The sequence below is a fragment of the Pipra filicauda genome, unplaced genomic scaffold, assembly GCF_003945595.2.
Source record: "Pipra filicauda isolate LSUMZ 115617 unplaced genomic scaffold, ASM394559v2 scaffold118_size2161507_pilon, whole genome shotgun sequence".
NCBI classification, from domain to species: domain Eukaryota; kingdom Metazoa; phylum Chordata; class Aves; order Passeriformes; family Pipridae; genus Pipra; species Pipra filicauda.
In genome coordinates this window covers 1010321-1028545 of record NW_024103640.1, presented here as the reverse complement: position 1 = coordinate 1028545, position 18225 = coordinate 1010321, and the positions used below count along the sequence as shown (strand labels likewise).

Below are 18225 nucleotides of genomic sequence, written 5' to 3'. Positions count from 1 at the left end.
ACATACTGAAAAAAAGGCAAAATGTATATATTGCAGGCTGGAGAATTACCCAGAACTATTCCACTCCCAAACCTTTCCAAGGGAAGACTGTCCAAATTGAAATTAGTACAACATATTACCCAAAGCCTTGCTGTAATCTTCATTCTCAGATCACCTGCCTGTGTGGCTCAACTTTTTCTACTAAAATACATCAGAGCAGAAGTAAAAATGAGAAATGTGTATTTGTCCCAACAAAAGCTCAGGGCTGTAGATTTTACTCAACAGAGAGACTGGCAAAAGGAGACTTCCCTGAATGAAGGCTACAAGGCCCACAGAATTTAAATAACTTCCTTATCTACTAAAATATAAAAACTTATAATAAAATTGTGGCTGTAAAAAATCATAGAATTAATCTATATTGTGTCTTTACAGTTTTGCTTCAATAATAGAAGTAAAATAGATTAAGGTTTTAAAAGCAGTAATTTTGTTGCTCTAAGATTTGAGTATTACATTTTTATGCCTCGATTAAGAATTACCTTAATTTGCTCCTTGGTTCAGGTGTGCTCCAGACTCACAGGCTGACCACACAAAGGCAGAATTAATTCAGAGGGTTTTTTAATAAACTTCAGAAACTTCTTTTTCCAACCTTAGAGATTAACGAGGAGTCCACGAAGTGGAGATGAGGATTCAGGCTGTGCCAGCACCTGAGGCTGAGGTGGCATATGCTGGAGGGGGCTCCCTGTGTGCCAGGCAGGCACGGGAGAGCAGCTTTCAAACTGAGAGAAGCTCAGATCAAGAGTCTCTGGTGTGCCAACATCAAGTCCAGCAGTTCCACCTGTACAGAACAGAGATTTTAGATGCTGCACACCCAGAAGAAACCTCCCAGTGGGCAAAAAGAAGAAGGAAAAGATTATGCACAATAAGGGAGCAGAGGAAAATCACAGACATAATTCAGGCTGGGGTTACCTTTGCATCAGAAACTATGAAGGAGATGCCCTGGGACCAGAGTGATGGATGGCATGTGGGGAGGAAATACAGACAGCTCCGGGAGCTGGAGACATGAGGAAAGGGATCCGCCAAACCTGGCTGCACAGGGAGAAGCTGCTGTTTTGTGTTTTTTTTTTTTTTTAACAAAACACCCAAAATTTGTGAGTTTGGGGGGAAATCCCAAATTCTGCCCACCCAGCAGGGACTGGGTGGCAGAGGGGGTTCATCCCACCCTAGGGCCCGTCCCCAAACTCTCCCGACACCCCCTTTATTTCCCCTAACCTGGGGTTTTTTTGGGTCCTCCTTAACTGTGGAGTGTCCCCTGAATTTAAGGGGGTTCATGAATTTGGGGGAGCTCACGCTCTCAAACTCCCCTTTACACCCCACAACCTCCCCTCAAAATACCTTTTAACTCTCCCCATCCCCCTAAAAAGCCCTTCACGTCTCCGCAAAGTCCCTCGCTCCATGGTTTCCGCAGAAACAAAATGGCAGCCGTTCCACAAAATGGCGGCTGTTCCCCCACTCCACACCCCATGGTTTCCCCAGACAAACAAAATGGTGGATGTTTCCCCACTCCAAGCCCTGTAGTTTTCCCAGACACAAAATGGCAGCCGTTCCCCAGCTGCGCTCCCCTTGGTTTTCCCCAATACGAAATGGTGGCTGATCCCCCACTCCACACCCTGTGGTTTCCCCAACACAAAATGGCAGCCGCTTCACCAGCTCCATACCCTGTGGTTTCCCCAGGCAAACAAAAAAAGGCAGCGATTCCCCCACTCAATTCCCCATGGTTTCCTCTGACACAAAATGGCCGCCATTCCCCCCCTCAATTCCCCCTGACTTCCTCTGACACAAAATGATAGCCGCTCTCCAGCTCCATGCCCCGTGGTTTCCCCAGACAAACAAAAAATGGCTGCCACCCCCCACTCAATTCCCCTTGGTTTCCCCTGACGCAAAATGGTGGCCGTTCCACAAAATGGCGGCCATGCCACAAAATGGTAGCTGTTCCTCCGCTCCACTCCTCTTGGTTTCCCTAGACACAAAATGGCGGCCATGCCACAAAATGGCGGCCGTTCCCCTGCTCCACGCCCCAAGGTTGCCTCAGACAAAAAATGTCATCACGGACACTGACAGCAGGGCCTCTGAGCAGCAATTACCACCAGGAAAGGCTGTTGTTTGTGCCCCAAACGCAAACATTCCAAGGCTGGAGCCTGCTCTGAGCGGCACAGACTATCTCTGGCCCGTAACGTTATCAAGAGATGTGTGTTCTCAAAGCTGACTCTGCCACTCAACCTCTGTTTTACAGAATCACAAGATCACAGAATATGATGAGGTGGAAGGGACCCACAAAGATCATTGAATCCAACTCCCACTCAACACACACCTGAGGTGGCTGAACAGGACCTACTCCGGGGAGATGGGCAGTCCAGGAGCATTCTGGACACAAAAAATAATAAGTAAAGTAACAGCAAAAACAAACAGCTCAGAAAAGCAAAGCAGGGCACCTCTATATAATTTCTGAAAAGGATTTATAGCCTGTATAAACATGGATCATAAACCCATTGGCAAATAGATACAAGTTATTTCTAAAAGCTGCTTAGTTTAGATGTCAGAACTTAGAGTTCTGAATGGATGCAGTGAGGCAAAGAAACCCACTCCTGCTCCTCAGGACACCTAATGCTGTGCCTTGGGAATGTACTTGCTGTTCTTAGCAGAGACTTGATTTTTGATCCTTTCCAAAGCTTGGATTCCTATTCAAGGACAGGGCACTCCAGTAATCTTGTGAATGCACTTTGAGCTAAATGTCCAGATGAAAGATTTTAATGAAAAAAGCAGCTTAGAGCATCTGGCCACTTGGTTTCCATCCAGCACAGTATTGAAGGACTTAAATGGAGATATATTCTGAGGGGTCACCACCCAAAGTGTAATATGCATGGCAGGGAAGCTTTCCATCACTTGTCATGGGGAGTCAAGTTGCTATAAATCTTAAGAACAAGATGGTTTTCCCTTCACTATGTTTTTATGAGAAACAGGTTACTGATAATAACTGCTCTGACACTTCGACCTACTTCCTAGTGAATTTTGCATTAGTATGTTACTGTTCATGCTCTGTGGGGATAGAATTTCCCTCTCAGAACTGCCTGATGGATCTGAGCTTCACTGTGCTTTTCTGCTAAAGCAGAGATCTCACACTGCTGTCAATGGGAGCTCAACAGGCTGTGTTAGCACAGGGGCTGTGATCCTAAATTGTCCCTAACATACTCAGCTTCTGGGTGGCTCCAGATTTCACTTTTGGTATTCCTTGGATAATTTTTCCTGTTGGGGAAGCTCTTCCAACACAAATCTGCTAAGGCACAATGCTATCACAGATCTCTGTGGTCACTCAAGAGACCACGAGCAGGTGCAAAATCAAACCAAGACTGTCATTTCACAGTTCACAGGGTCAGTTTTCTCTGTTCCAAAGAAAGGACTCAGCTGCATTTTGCAGCTCAAAATCCAGCCAGCAGGAGATGATCAGGAGTTCAGAAGCGTTCCCTTTTTTTGCGGGGGGTACATCCCTGCTGTCCAGAGGCACAAGTCCCATTCAATGAGATCAACAGATACCCATTTGGGAAATAAGGAGATAAATGGACGTGGTACTAGAGACTCATCCTGGTAGCAAGAGTTCCTCCTCAGAGCAAAGCAGTGGGAAGTTCTATGCAGGGAGAACATCTGTGTTTGTGTTTCTATAAGTCTGAGGAGTTTAAAGCACCAACTATAGAGAAATAGTCAATAACAAGAAAACACAAGTATGGTTGTTTAATGAAATTTTGAAAAATATTTCACCTGTTTCAGAGTAGAAAATGCTGAGGGAAACCATGTCATCACTATTACTTGTGTTATTTAACCAATCCATTCTTTCTAATAAAGAACCAGGAGAAATAAAACCCCATTGATCTTTATTTATTGACTTCCTAGTGAGTATAGTTAAAGCTGACACAAATCAATCACAATAAAGTTAAAAGGATAATATAGCATAATATGACCCGAGATTGTACCGCCAGTTTAATTACTGAAACTCAAAGTTTTAGCATACGTGGAACAGTGAAGAGAAACGTCCAGTTAATTGTGTTCAGATGCACACTGTAAAAGGATAGGGAAATTCTTGGTGCTCGTAACATTTTTAAATGTTTTCTCAGCCAAAGCAGGTAGAAAATATAGAAATGTGAGGGGAAATAGGTCTCTTTCTAAGGGAATAAATGGCTCTTTGATTTCCTTTTCTCTTCATTCATTGCCATTAATTTAAAGCTTTCCAGGCATTCTGCAGGCAGTAAAATGGGCCAAAATATTCTTTGCTGTCAAAAGTAAATCTGGTTATAGTTTTGCTTTTCAAAGATGGTTGGCAAAAGGCAATGCCAATAGAGAGCACTGCTGCCTTATGCTCTTTAAATATGGAAAATAAGAAGAAACAAGAAATCTTCTGAGACAAGAACAGGAATATTAAAATCACAACTGACAAGACAAACCTAATTTTCCTCACCATCCCTCTGTTATGTGCAATCTACTGCCACTACCTCAGTGTTAACTTTTTAAGAGTGTGTGTCCTCTCAGAGAAGAAAAGCAGGAAAGCATAGTGTGGGTTTCAGACTGGAGGAAAGGATGCTCTTCTAGTTCATTAAGTGATGACAAAGGTCTTTTGAGATCTTTCAGAACCTTTTTGTAAACTAATTCACCCTGGAAGAGACTCGGTGTGCATGGACAAAGCTCCAGGTCTGTCTCTCCCTGCCCTATTTCCTTGGCTGTGGCCCTCCAGCCTGGGAACAGCCTGATTGCTGTGGGATGCAGAGCAGGTTTGTAAAACTACGAGTGGCATGGAGGCAGCATCAAAGCACGAAGGAAACAGCTGCTTCCTTCCTTTTTAAAAAGATCCAGGAGGCATCAGATGAAATTTGCAACTGTTTGATCAAAAAAAAGAAAAAAAAAAAGAAAATCCAAACCCAAAAGGAGATGGTTCCCACAGTGTGTGAACAAGCTGCACATCAACTCCTTGCAGAACTGTGGGAATGCCAATGCTTCAATGGTTAAAATAGAAACTGGAGACAGTAATGGAAGGAAAACAGAGGCATGGCTATGTATTGAGTCACTAAGGTCACTCTCCTCAGGCAGGTTTCTGGAGGCCAAGGGGGTAATTTGGGGAAGGACCATGACATGTTTGCTCCACACTAATTTCTTTCCCTAGACTGTGACCACTGGAAACAGGACACTGAGGGAGATGGATCCCCCATAAAGCTGCTCCTTTTACAGCATTTACATTTCAGGGTGGTCTTAGGTCAGATAAGACAATTTTTTTTTTCTTCAGATCTGGAATAAAATGTCCAAACCCAAAGGACACAGTTCTAAAAAGCCCACTTTGCCTCCCTGGACATCTGGTGGCCACGACATTAATCCTTCCCTTGGGAGTAAGCCAAAATGCAGCCCTGGAGATGAGGTGGGAAGAGATCAGCTCTTCCCCCTTCCCGTGATCCAAGCTCCACTAAGGAGATATGCCTGTGTAGTCAGGAGTACAAGTGAGCAAAGTTCCTTCCAGTATAATCCCTTCTCAGGGCTTTTGTTGTTTTGTTTTTTTTTTTCCCTCCCCCTCAGTTCATCAGGGTGCAAACAAAGGGGGCAACAGGGCTCCAAAGCTGACTCATGTCATTCAGATCAAGGATATACTTGGGGAAGAGGGAGGGAAACGCAGTGCAATTTCTTTTCAGCATCATCCCCCGGCTGCCTGGTTGTGGTGGCACCTTCCACAGCCCCCAAATCAACCCTCTCTGAAGGACTAAACTGACTCAAACATTGGAATAGAAATGAAAACAAAGGCGACCTTGCCTAAATTTCTAAATGGAAAACATAAAATTATATTAATTGCTTAATGTCACCAAAAAACTAATTATCATAGCTATAATTTTCCTACCCAGTCCTTTTTCTCCCCCCCTACTGATAAATAATAATTATCTATTGGCTACAAAAATGCAACAGTCACAAAAGCACAATCCGTTGAGATTTAATTGTAATTCCCACAAGGAGAAGTTTCTGCTTTTAGAGGATCCCAATAGGATTTGCAGCATTAGGACCAAGCTCTGCAAAGGCATCTTGCCAGTTGGTGTGAGCATACAACTGGTAGTTCTGATGTACTGCTAAGGACACGAGAGAAGGTGTGTGGCAGAGATTCCACCACCAAGGAGCACTGGAAAAATGTGCAGGTATTTAACTCTCATTCCCAATGGAATACCTTTGGGAATGACGCAGTGAGAAAAGCTGGGGGAGTTTTCCTATTGTTCAAAATCCATCACTGCCTAAGATGAACAAACTTTAGCTTTTCACCACAGTGCAAGTGGACCTTTAAAATATAACCAGCCCTTACACCTGGCTTGAAGTTCAGCAGCCAGTGGGGGCATTAAAGAAACGCTGGGCCGGAGCAAGTGCTGAGTCATGTCAAAGTGACACAATAATGTGGGCAGTTATCACCCCGCTGCATTATTTATCACCGAAACCCACCGATGCCCGTGCTTACACTGGAACCCTCCTGTGATATTGAAGGCCAAAGTGCCTCCTCTCCCTAACAACGGTGTTGTATCTTTGGCAACTCAAGCAGGAACTGGGAAAATCAATAGCACTTCATGAGCAAGGGCTCGGGCTTCTCCTTTTACGAGGATTCTGTCAATGCAAGTGGCCATTACTGTACTTTAAAGGCACGATATAAAATTGCCTCCACAAGATATAAGACACACGGTTTGAAAGAACCTGGTGAGAGTATTTTAGTCAAAGTTAAATAGTTTCATCACGTAATTACTTCTATTGGCACATCTCCAGCTGGATACGCTGGTGCAGGGTGTGCACTTTCTGGGATGGGGTGGGGGAATTGTCAGGGAGGGCTGTCGATGGATTCACGTTGATCTAAACAAGGTCAAACTGCTAAAATGGAGCCACAGCCATCCAAGACTATTGACAGTAACACAACCACTAAGTTGCTGTCTTTCTGTTTTTCTCTATCTTTTTTTTTTTTTTTAATCTAAGTGGTCTGAAAGTAGTTTTAGTTTTATAGCTGCGAAATATGTCATCTTGATTTGCAGACTGGTAATTCATTTTCTAAGGACTGTTTAGAATTTATTCAGGGGGAAAAAGGAAGCTGTGCTGGTTCCTACAACTGATTCACATTATATGACAAAATTTAACTTTTGTGTTTTATGGGATTTTATGAATTCCACTAAAACCATTAGCTGGTTGTCTCTTTGTGATTAAATTTAACCACTTATGCAATACTTTAAACTGATGACAGTCTCGCCTGTATTTATGTTTTCTTTTGTTTAAAATGCACGTATCTCCAAAAACTACACTGCAGAGAAAAGAAAAAGACACTTCCATTGATTCTCTGGGAATGAGACAAAGCCAGTGTGAGCACTTAAAAAACACCTTAAAAATCACCTAAAAATAGAAGGGTTAAAATAAAAGGGTTAAAACACTTTCTGTATGGAAAGGGCCACCCACAGCAGAGGTCTTTTCCTGAAAAGACTTAAATACCTTAATTCCACGACTCAGTATCACTCTCAGCCTTGTCTCCACTGTTCACTCCTGGGTTCCTTCTTTTAAGAGTGCTCCCTTCAGCCAAAGCCTTCCAGGTTTGGGTTAGAGTTCAGAGCAGGACCATTACACAGAGCAGGTGAACCAAGACGTGCTTGGCCTTTTTCAAGCCTAAGGAGCCCTCAAAGCCACCTCAGAAGGCTTTGCTGCATCCACTCACACGGCCTCATTTTATGCCCCAAAACATCTCGGAGCTGTCCTCAGGGTCAGGCTATAAAAATGCTGCTTTAGTGGCTGGCAGCACATCATTTCCTGGTGCTTCACCTGCAGCTCTGGCTGCAGCGTCACCGCACGGGGTCACACGTCGCGTGACGTGGCCGTGAACGGCACAACCCCCCGCTCAGCGGGGACATCAGTCACCGGGGACATCAGTCACCGGGCACCCTTTGGGCTGGGAAGTGGAGAACAGTCCTTGATCCCCGGTGAACTGAGAGGATTGATGTGCTGTGCCCACCTCTCCTCGTGCACACACGGCACAGAATGCAGATGGACTATACAGAGATGAGCTGCCCACACTGAACTGCAGTTATGGAGCCACTTTGATGCCTGCACTTGTCCTCTAATCCACTTCAGCTGGGCTTTTTTTCCAGCTTTGCACAAACGAACTGCTTCAAACAGCGTCTTTGCTTTTTTTTCTTTAGTCCATAATTAGCAGGGCTGAGGTTTAAGAGAAGAAATATTTAGTCCTGGAACAATGACAGAAGTAAAAATGAATACTGTATCACCCAGCAAAGCCAGACACAGGGTTTCTGACCTCCATAAAAACCCTTTCCCTCTATTTCCAGTGAGACACTCTCATATATATCTCTGCAAGCTGTGTCAAGGCCCCTTAGAAATTTTTCTAATACATTCATTATAAGTTCTGTATCCCTCTCCCTCTCTCTGAGGTCAGCCAGTTCCTTTGGACTGAGGAGTTAAAGGTTCAGGAATATGAAAAACAGTATTGATAACACTCCTGAAACATTAACTGTGATATATTTAACCGACCACTGCATTTCTTCTGGAGGCTGTGATTTTCCAAACTTTGCACTAACAAGCTTCTTAGAGCAACCACAGAGCCCTGAGCCACAGCTGAGGGACAGTAAAATCCACAATTACAGCTGACCAAGGCTTTCCTAATCAGAATCCATGCTAAACATCACACCACAAATGCATAAGACGATGGTGTGTTCCTGCAGCTACCAATTTATAAAGTAGTAAATTCTATTTATTTGATTTTCATCTTTTCTTAGAGGCTTCCGAAATACTTCTTTAAAAAAACGTATTTATTGCAATGTTTTTGTTTTCACATTCCGGTTATTTATGTCTATAAGGCCTCTGAGTTTCTTCTTGATTTCTGTGAGACTATTCCCTCCATCAAAGGGCATTTCAGTTGCTACTATGGATTGAGATTATTGGCATGTGAGCTCTGTCTTGTTGCACAGACATAGGGAGGGAGGAAAATGCAAAGGAAATGGTCAGTAACATAAAAAAGCAACATATCCCAGCTATGCACTATGCACAGTACACCATATAGTGCATTTGGCTCATTAAAAAAGAATAAAAAATGTAAAATTTGAGATTTTATTCCACTTCCCATTCCCTTCAGGTGTTATTAACCTGTGTGCTTTGTCCCTCTACTCCTCACTTAACAAGCCCTTAAACTTTTGAATCCTTGGGTGGGAATTTGACATCACACCTGCACATCTAAGTGCTGTTTTCTAGGTGCTACAGGAGCACAGCATGTTAAATAACCAGTCATTAATGTCAAAAAATCAAGCTTTACCATACATTTTTGGCATTAATTTTATAAGTGCCATAAAACAAGCTTTTTACTGGGTAGTTTTGGTATATAATTTCTTCCACAAGAAGAACAGTTTCCATGCAGTTAACACATGTGGCAGGGTAAGGAAGCATAAAAACAACATCACTGTAAAATTCATACTAAATGATGGAAATAATAACCAGAATAAGTGTAATTTGAGTCTCAGCCTGAAACAACAGGCAGGGAGTTGAGCAGTGCTGAAGCACCAAACTGCAAAGGGAAGCGCTCGAAGCCTGAGGACGAGCAGGAAAAGGGGAGGTGCGACTGCTTTTAGTCAAAAAATGCACTTGCCAGGAAGAACAGAAGGGTTTGAAGGAGTTGGTGTGACACTAATCAAGGGATTTCATGGCTGTTGAGCTGCGGGCTGTGCAGAGCCGGGCTGTGGAGGAGGTGTGAGGGAGGGGGCGGCTCAGGTACGAGGGACGCTCGCGCGGGGAGGCGACGGACATCTGTGGATCTTCCATGGGACAAGCCCTGCAATTTTCCAAGTAGAAGCAGCGCAGTGTTATTTAGCACAGGTGTCTCTGTAATTGTGGAGAGGAATCGGTGCTCAGTGGCCCTCAGCCTCACCCTCCCACCCGTGTAATGCGACAAGTAGTTGCGACGCAGGGAAAGGAGAAGTCGGGAAGAGCATTTTTAGCTCCTCACCGACTCTCCCGGGTGACAAATATTTATTCAAGTGCAGTTTCTGTTCGAAACCAAGTTTTCTCAAATGGGAAAACACAATAAATTTAGCTCCTCTACAGTTTCCTGCTCATGCAGTAGAAGCCATCCTGAGATGTTTCTGTTCCTTTCAGAGGTAATTATGTCCCCCACATATAAAGGTTTGTCAGACCTATATAATCTTTCAGGATTTTTCACTCCAGCTACTGGAGTTTTAGAAACAATGAAATTCCTTTCTGAGGACAAATGACATGAATAAGTCAAAGAGTAATTTCAACATCAGCAGTAGGTACCAAGCCCTCTGTATTCCAGTTCTATCCTAGCACATAAATATGTGAACCCACAAAACTCCAGACTGAGAGAGAGTAAAAAACTTCATGTTCAAGGGAAGCAATACTTCTGCCATAAATCTACAGGTAGAAATCTCACAAAAAGAGGGAAATTTGTTTACTCTTCCTTTGGAGGATTTTCTTTTCCCTTTCCACCACTTACATAGCTACTTGAGAAAGTCAAAATAAAATATTTAGAGGATTAGGCAGAGGTAAACGTGCTCTCTAGGAGATCAACTTGCTCACACACACGTTAATAACTTCTGATTGATTGACTGATGCTACAGTAAACCAAATATGAAATAAGAAACAACCAAGTCCAATATCCCCCTGAATTCATTACTGTCCATCATCTGGAGCTGAGGATTGACTCACACCCAACAGTGTTCCCTGGCTGCACAAGGCACAGCATCACTACACCTGTCCAGGGGAAATCAGAAGGAATTACAAGTGTAGCCTCCAAAGTCCCTTTGGGTGCTCCTGTTGGACAGGCCACCTATTTCCAGCCAGAGTTCCTGGGTGAGAGGAGCCCAGAGGTCCCACCAAAGATTTGGCAAATCCCTTCCTGGCCTCTGTGAAACGGAGATGGGCAGAAACATCAAAGCAGTCACCCAAAAGCTCTCTCTTGAAAATGTAGAAACAGTTAAAAATTCCAAACCTAATGGTGGTTTCAAGCTTTCTTACTAGTTCTGGTTGTTAAGGTTACATGCAAATATTGCTGCCCTTAAATCCACGTCAAATATATGACTGGAACTACAACCAAATTGCTATCTTCCTAAACTCCACCTTCAGCTCAAAACACTCCAGCAAGTGAGATAAATACCAGCAGGGAGCATCCTCTGGTTTAAACACAAGCAGACACACACACATTCAAACACCTTTAATGACAAACACACTAAAAGAAATGCTCAAAAACCTCACTAGTTTTTAAACCTACAGAAAATGAGGAGGAAAAAACTAGAGTGAAGCTGTTTAGTCTGAAAACAGGTATTTTACAATACAGGCAAGCACACAGTTTATTGTGCATTAAAACAGCACAATCTTTTAAAAGGGTTTTTTGGGTTTTTTTCTAAGAAAGAAGGTAACATATTTGCTCTGTGTGTTCTCATCCTCTCAGATTTCAGAATAACTCTCCTCTAGCAGCAATTGGACCCTGCTATGCAGATCAATTAGGAAACAACACTATCATTAGAAAACCCCACACAGAAGAGCAACGTGGGGTTTTGCAGTGAGTCTATAATTGTGCCAGCCTCAAACATCCAGAAAAGGCAGCCATGGGGAAGCTGACCATGCATTTCTTGTGAAACACAACAAAATCATCCCAAATTCTCTTTAGAACTAAACATCCCATTTAAAATATAAAACACCAGTTAATAAGATACTTGTTCAAAATCGATAATTCGGATTTTTTTCAATAAGTTTTCTATTAGCATTCCCCCATCCCCCTAAATACCATTATTTTTTCCCAGCTGTATAAATAGTCTTAGAGAGTGTGGCCTGAATGAATGCACCGTTCAGAAAACAACATAATTACAACCGTTTCCAGCAAACTGGGTGCCAAGAAAGTTACAAATTAATTGAAGGTTAGCACTGAAAATTAAATCCTAGTCAGCTTGAAGTCATTTTTTTTTAGGTTAGTTTATGTAAAATTAAATAGGAAGTTCAGTCTTCCAGTGTTCCATCAGCTGAGTGGAGAGATTTTTAAGGTTCAGCTGAACAAGTTGTTTGTCCTGTTCTGTCATGTGAACAAACATCCATTTCTCCCTGTGGGCATTTCTTCTTCTCAGCCTGTTTTCCAGGTTCTCCAAATGGAGAGACCAACAAAACTTTGGGGTTCTCTCCCAGTCCTCCTGGTTATGGACTCACTGAAGAAGAGAGAAGAACCTATTCAGGTTGACCTTACTCATTATGAAGTAAGTTTTCACCTTCTAGTTCACAAGCACACACTTCTGGTTTTGACCCTTTTTGTTCTTTTGTGTATCTTTTATGTATCTCCAAAATGTAATGGCTAAAAACTTTTCTTTCCAGTGTACTAGAAAAAGCAAGAAAGCAGACAGCAAGACTTCAGAACCCACAGTTTCAGGTATTTCAGATCTTTCCATGGAGTCCAAACACTAAAAAAAAATAGCAAGAAGAAAATATTCACCATGCCAGCATCAAGGAACTCAATTAAATTCCCACAGTTAAGTTCAGAAAACCTCTTCCATCCATCCAACTTGGAAGCAGCTCTGGAACTGTTATCCTACTCGTTCCTTTGATCATCCCTTTGTGGAAGCACAGTATCTGGAGATGAAGAATCAGGTGGATTTTAATACATCAGAGAGGGGCTGGCACTTAAAATCTTAAATCAATTCCCAGAGTTATCTGGAAACATATTCTTACTTTACATGAAATCCCAAAAGATTCCTTCCTAGAAAGCTCTGCCCACATGGTTCTGTACACTCACTATCCATGCTGGGCAAAACATTCCAGCAGGATCTCAGCCATTAATCCCGAGTTTCAGTGTTTTGCCTGAAAGGGATACAAACAGGCCCACGTTGAGAGGTAAAATCCAGGAGGTTTCCCTTTCATTTCCAAAGAAATGAAGCTTTTGGTCCAAGGAGGATGAGGCTCTGTTTAGTTTCCTCCTTCTCTCCCAAATCAAAGTACCTCCCTAAGGAGACATCTTGTGCTAGTTAGATTTTCCCCTCCCTTTGGGAACCTGCTAAGCCCTCCTCATCCTAAATAAATTCCATCTTTCATCTCCCAGCTCCCAGGAAACTGCTGTAACCACCAAGCTGAGAATGGACAACCACTGCCTCCCCCCCTGTCTGCTAACAGCAAAGGAAAAAGGTGCCCTGGAAGAAACATTAATAAAGGAGCCCAAAAAGGCAGTTCCTGAGGGGACAAGGCATTCCTGGGGAAGGAAGAGGCCAGGGGTTGGGGGTCTGCTCTGTGGGGTTTTTATTCTTGTCTGTTGACTGTCCAACAGTGAAGGCAGAACAGAGAGAATCCCTCTCCTCCCCTGCTCCTACATCAGCGCCCAAACCCAACACATCCAACTTTAACACTCACCTGGCACTGCCAAAGTTACCAGTGTAACATCCCAGCAACGAGAATCTCACCATCCAAACTGCCAAGGCAGGCGAAAAAAGACATTTCCCATTTGTTTCCTGAGCTACTATTACTCTAATATTCAATTGAAATATTCTGGTTGAGCCTAATTAGCTTTTAGGGATTTCAAACCGTAATTGGGGAAGCTTTAGGTCAAAAGGCTGTTCCACAGAAGGCCTGAATTTTGAAAACCTTCCCGGCAAGTATTTTCTGACATATCCTCAGCCTCTTCAGCCTCCCGTTTTCACTGCTCTTTTTTTTCTTTTTTTTTTTCCTCCCCGTGAAGGGTACACAAAGGGCATCGAAAACTTTAGTCAATAGATCCATTATTATGATTGGCTGAAAACCATAAAATGCATTCATCAAGCCATTGTGTTGCATCTCGTGCTAAATTCCGGTGATAAATAGTGCCTGTGGCGTGACGTCACCCGCTAATCTATTCCGAGAGCCATTCCCGCTGCCATTCCGCATCACTCACAAAATCCCCCGCATGACACGGCCCGGCAAGACTCTGCTGCTCTGTGGAGACAAATATTTTCTGTTGCTTTTATGTCCTATTGTGAAACAATTGTTTTTCTGGTTCCCGGAGTTACCCCAAGCGTGCAGTAATGTCCTCAGCTACCAGCTCTGGGCATTGCAGCTCATGTACTTTTAATTGTTTACAACTTCCATCAGAACTGGATGGAGTCCATTTGTACTCATATTGTTTTATCACTACGGGATGATACATTTTGCCACCTTCTTCTAGGTCAAAATTGAATCCTATGGAGAGTCTTTGAACGGAGAACTAATATTCACAGGAGCTGAGCTGGGGATGTATAGCAATTTTATTATTATGTTTGGGATTTTGCTTTGAATTTAGACAAATCTTTCTTGTATAATTAGATTTCATAACACTTGAATTACAGCTTACAAAAACAACAATGAACAAGAATAAAAATATTTGGCTAAAATTACTTTAAATCAAATGATTGCCTATGAAAACAAAGAACACTACCAGCTTTAGGGTTTTTTTCATGTTTCCTTATTATTATACATCCATCTTATCTTTTGTTCAAATAAACTGTCTTTTTTTCTTCCCTCATTTAGTAAAGAACAGAAGAGATGGGATAAGTCAGGGCCAGCTTTTATAAGATATTACTCTTACATTTTGTCACTAACTGAAGAAAACGAGGGATATATTCTAAGGATTGCAAAAATACCTTGCATTTACAAGGCTCATTTCAAAATAAAAAACAAAACCCAAATTGGGCTCATTTCCTACTTCCAATGGAGCAAATAAGACGTGAAGGAGCAGTGTCAAAAGCAAGAACCAACAGCAAACACATAATATCATTTCAGACTCAACATAATCTTCTTTTCTTGTTATTATCAGCAGCACAACATAAAAACAACACAAGAGAAAGCCCCTCTTCTTGCACACAACACCAAGGATCTGCATCACTCCAGGCACAGAAAGCAGATACATTTTCCCCTTCCCTTTCTCTCTGGTGTTTGCAGCACTACTAAATGTTGAATTAAGCCTGGGGGAAGTTGGCTTCAGCTCAAGACAGGAACAAAAAACCTCAGGGATGTAGGAATGATTCTTCCCATCCCCTCTGAAGAAGGGATGGACCCACGAGCAGGGGGGAGAGAAGGGGTGCTCTTATCAGCTGGACTTTGCTCGCAGCTCTGAGTACCAGCCCTTCCATGACCTCGTGGCTGGGATGCTGGACAGAGGCTTCCACATCATGCCAAACACAGACCCACCTTCTCCTGGTTCTACAGGTCAGAGGCCTCCTACATTCCAACACTCAAAAATAAAGGAAGAAGGAAGGAAATGGCTCACCAGGAGCCCAAGAGCTGTAACCACCACCTGCTCCACATCAGTGCAGTCCAGAGCGGTGGTACCATCCCACCTCCCCACTCCTGCTCCGCTCATGGAACAGCTCTCCTTGGAATCAGCAGGAGAAAGTAAAGTTCTTTCACCTGCCTGGCTAAATCACAAGGATAGAATGAGCTGCACCCAGAGAGACGCCAACCAATCTTTTCCAGACATCCCTGAAAATGCAGGAGTGGCCTGGATCCTGTCTTTAGGCACTGCCCGTCTTTGCTCCTTAGGTACTGGGTCCAAAAGGTCTGGATCGGGCCAGCACCTGGACTGGGGGAAAACCCAGTATGGATTCTGGGTGGGATCTGGAATGGGGGAAAACCCGGACTGGATTCTGACTGGGATCCAGAATGGGGGAAAACCTGGACTGGATCAGGGACAGGATCTGGAATGAGCTTGGTCCCCGTCTTTAGGCATAGCCCTTCTTTGCTCTCAAGGTACTGGTTCTAAAAGGTCCGGGTGAAAAAAGCTGAAAAGTGAAAATTATCATTCTAATATGCAAAGAAGGGATTCAGCCTTCTGAACCATTCCCACACGATTATGCAGTAGAACTACACTTGAACCTAAAGCTCCCCCATACACTAAATCCTTGTAATAGAATCCGCAGAGCTACTTAGTGCAGGAGAATAATGCCTTGTGCCCCTTTTCCCTCACTGCTGTTGGAGCTCTAACCTCCTTCCCAGTGTCATCACTTCTACTGGGAAATGATGAAAGAGGGCTCTGTGCCGTTCATAAATTGTGTGGGATTGGAAGGACTAAATACCTAAATATGTCCGAGCACTCAGCGGAAAGAGTTGAGGTGAAAGGAGGAAATTTACTTCTGGAACCCCTGAAAAGCCAAGAAAATGTGGATATACAGCTGAAGTGCTTTTGGGGAACGCAAATTGTCGACATAATTTCCAAATTCTTTTCAAATTCAAATCGCAGCTTCTGTGGAGAGCTGCTGTGCAGTACATAAGGTACTCTGGGCAGCGTCACCAGGAGCATTTATAGAAACTTTCTTTTTTCCCTTCCATTGAAAAAGTAAAGCCTGAGTATGATACATTCAAAGATGATTTGCAAAATTTTGGCTTTTGCTTATGTAAGCAGACTGTCAGCTGAAACTCCCCCCCTGAAGATGCTCGTAAGACTGGAAACCTGGAAATTTGCTTCCAGAGACTGACCAGAAGAGAACGTTTGGAAAAGATCCACGCCAGGAGAACAACGGGAATTTGATAAAAGCTGAAGCAACATGAATATTTTATTTGTGTTTGATACCTCCCAATTTATATTATCCACCCAAACCAAAGGTCTAAATGCTGAGAATCAAATGGGGATTTGATCAAATGGGGTTTGATGCAGGATTAATCCAGGGGCAGGGAAGCACCCGACCCCTCTGAAATGACTTGTTATTGTGAACAATTTTCACTGAAACTCTACCAAAACATGTGCTGAGAACAGCATTCAAATCCTAATTTTCAGAGGCACTCAGCACTTGTTTCTCCTGTGCAGAGGGTTCACAAGGGGGTAGGACTGTACAGAAGAATTAGAAATGAAATTTAAGCAGCCTTTTACACCACACCTTTGTATTTTGTACCTTCAAAACCTGATTATAGCAGGGTTTAGTTCCTCCCTGCTTCTTAAGGGTGACTGAGGCAATAAATACCACCTTGAGGAGTGTCACATGAACAAGCAGTAATTTTACATTTTCCAAACACCATATAGACATTACCTTATTGAGTGTTATTTACAGCTAGTCACAGCAGAGGATAGCAATACTTTGCTTTTCCAAGAGATGTGCTATTGCTCAATGGAGTCAAGTACACTTGTCTCATTCCACTGACTTCTGAGGGACGATTTCTCTGTGCCAAGAGATATATTTATCCCACTGTTTGCTGCCCACTGTATTTACCTGCTAAGTATCTACAGCACGAGGTGATAGTATCTATAGCACGAGGTGATAATGCACTATTGTGTTTTCAACAATCCAGAGTGCAATGGAATACACCATTAATTCTGATAGGTCTGTGAGGACACCTTTGAAAATGTTTTAAAAGACAGATTAGTGTCTCATCAAGGCAGAGATTAAGTGAAAATACTTTCAAATTTGTCATGCAGCATAGTATCTGTTGGGTTATTTATTATTTCATAGCACATGCAAAGTAATAGATCAAATACACCTTGGAGACTCCTCAGAGATATCAGTGCCTTTTAGTGCATTTAAATACGCTGGCCAGCAAAACTGCAGCCTGGAATGGTGCTTTCTTCTTAAGACAGCCCAGAGATTTTCCCTGCAGTTCCCTGACTCAGTGCACCGCAGGTCTGGGTTAGGAAAGCTGAATTCCCCCTGGACATGTTCCCGCTGGGCAGAACCACCATCCCACGGGCTGTGCTGCATCACTCACACCTCTCCTGCAGTTTAAACGTTAGACTGGGCTTTGGGAAGATGTTTTTCCACATCTCCAACTGCTAGGCTTGGATGGAGCACTGGGATGGAGCACTGGGATGGAGCACCGGGATGGAGCACTGGGATGGAGCACTGGGACAGAGCACCGGGATGGAGCACCGGGATGGAGCACCGGGATGGAGCACTGGGATGGAGCACTGGGATGGAGCACCGGGATGGAGCACTGGGATGGAGCACTGGGATGGAGCACTGGGATGGAGCACTGGGATGGAGCACCGGGATGGAGCACTGGGATGGAGCACTGGGATGGAGCACTGGGATGAAGCACTGGGATGGAGCACTGGGATGGAGCACTGGGATGGAGCACTGGCCTGCACACGCTGCAGCTTCTCCTTCACAGGCACGAGTGGGGCAGCGGGAGGGACGGAGCAGACAGCGAGGCAACGGAAAAAGAACTGAACTTCCCCTTCTCTCCTCTTCATATGATTGCACATAAGCAAATATGGGAAAT

General features: G+C 43.4%; 1 long non-coding RNA gene across 3 annotated transcripts in view; it reads right to left on the bottom strand.

The window, feature by feature from the left end:
- Positions 1-14392, bottom strand: part of LOC113991666 — a 259176-nt gene extending 244784 nt beyond the window's left edge. Inside the window, exons 1-3 of one of the 3 annotated variants that reach the window (XR_005565200.1) lie at positions 1695-2206; positions 946-1065; positions 516-814 (exon numbers count right to left, since the gene is read on the bottom strand). This is a non-coding gene — a long non-coding RNA (uncharacterized LOC113991666). The other 2 variants (XR_005565201.1, XR_005565202.1) reach the window with 2 other exon arrangements.
- Between the last annotated feature and the right edge of the window lie 3833 nt (positions 14393-18225).